General features: G+C 48.9%; 1 non-coding gene across 1 annotated transcript; it reads left to right on the top strand.

Annotated features, from left to right (window-relative positions):
* The first annotated feature begins 1,075 nt into the window (after nt 1-1,075).
* On the top strand, nt 1,076-1,537 carry LOC100464035. Its single transcript, XR_002141618.2, has one exon. It is a non-coding gene; the product is annotated as a ubiquitin-like protein FUBI (transcript).
* The last annotated feature ends 204 nt before the right edge of the window (nt 1,538-1,741 follow it).

Here is a 1,741-nt window from a genome sequence, read left to right as displayed (position 1 = left end):
TTTCAAGCCTACACTACTTTGGCTTCAGATAGCTTGCTAGAGTACCTCCAGTGCAGAGTGCTCTGTAACCTCTCTGTTGATATCTGCTTCATATCCAGCTTCTCTTTCAGGTGCCCACCATGCAAAGCACCCTGGAACACCCACACCCACACCAGCCTTAGTTCCAGTCACGGTGCTAAAACACCCACTGTGCTAAATACCTTGGGGCACCATGGTTTGCACCCAATTCAGCTTCAGCTGTCCTTCTAGGGCACATATTTTTCAGAGAGCGTAGGGATCAAACCAGCCCACACCTATTTTAGCTTTAGCTGTCCTACAGTATACCCCCTGTACAGAGAGTATCAAGATGCCCCAACTTGTACCCTGTCTCATCTCCAGCCACCTCTCCAAAAAACCCTTTGTGCCAAGACCCTGGAACATCTCAGTTTACATCCATTTCAGCTTCAGCTATCTTGCCATAGTCCCATCTGTGCAGAGAGCCCCAGATCCCCCCAGCATGCACCCACTTTAGTTTCAGCTATCCTGCCAGGATACCCTCTGCACAGAGGAACTCAGAGACCTCCTGATCCACACACCACCTCAGCTCCAGCCACCTTGCCAGGGTATCCCGGGATACCCCAGGTTGCACTCATTTCAGCTTCAGCTAACTACCAGGGTGCCCTCAACACATAGAAACCTGGGACACTCTGGCCTGCATTCACTTCACATTTAGTTGTCTTGACAGGGTATCCACTACATGGAAAACCCCAGGATCCCCATCCCACAGCAGCCACAGCACCAGTCAGCCAGCAAAGTCACCAACCATACATAGTATACATAGGGGACAATCATACACAAGACCATCCCTTCAAGTTTAAAAGAAGTAACTGTTCCACCTAATCCATAGTAACAAACACAGAAAGTCAAGCAAAATGAGGAGACAAAGGAATATTCTTTAAAAGAAATAACAACAACAACAACAACAAAAACTGAGAAAAACTAAGTGAAACGGAGATAAGCAATATGCCTGATACAGAATTTAAAGTAAGCCTCTTTCTCGACTCCATCTTCGCGGTACCGGCTGCGGTGCCCGCGGTTCAGTTGCCGACATGCAGCTCTTTGTCCGCGCCCAGGAGCTACACACCCTCGAGGTGACCGTCCAGGAGACGGTCGCCCAGATCAAGGCTCATGTAGCCTTGCTGGAGGGCATCGCTCCAGAGGATCAGGTCATGCTCCTGGCAGGCACGCCCCTGGAGGATGAGGCTACCCTAGGTCAGTGTGGAGTGGAGGCTCTGACCACTCTGGAAGTAGCCGGCCGCATGCTTGGAGGTAAAGTCCATGGTTCCCTGGCCCATGCTGGGAAAGTAAGAGGGCAGACTCCCAAGGTGGCTAAAAAGGAAAAAAAGAAGAAGACAGGCCGAGCCAAGCGACGGATGCCGTACAACCGGTGCTTTGTCAACGTTGTGCCCACTTTTGGCAAGAAGAAGGGTCCCAATGCCAACTCTTAAGTCCATTGTAATCCTGGCTCTCCCCAATAAAGCCACTTAGTTCAAAAAAATAATAATTTAAAGTAATAATGATAAAGATGCTCACTGGGTTAGAGGCAAGACTGGAAGAACTCAGTGAGACTTTCAGTAAAGAGATAGAAAATATTAAAAAGAACTAATCAGAGTTGAAGAATACAAAACTGAAATAAAAAACACACTGGGGGAGGGGGCACCGGGGTGGCTCAGTTGGTTAAGCGTCTGCCTTAGGCTCAGGT

The sequence above is a fragment of the Ailuropoda melanoleuca genome, chromosome 5 (assembly GCF_002007445.2).
Source record: "Ailuropoda melanoleuca isolate Jingjing chromosome 5, ASM200744v2, whole genome shotgun sequence".
NCBI classification, from domain to species: Eukaryota; Metazoa; Chordata; class Mammalia; order Carnivora; family Ursidae; genus Ailuropoda; species Ailuropoda melanoleuca.
The sequence above is the reverse complement of the archived record's forward strand: the minus strand, read 5'-3'. Positions and strand labels throughout refer to the sequence as shown.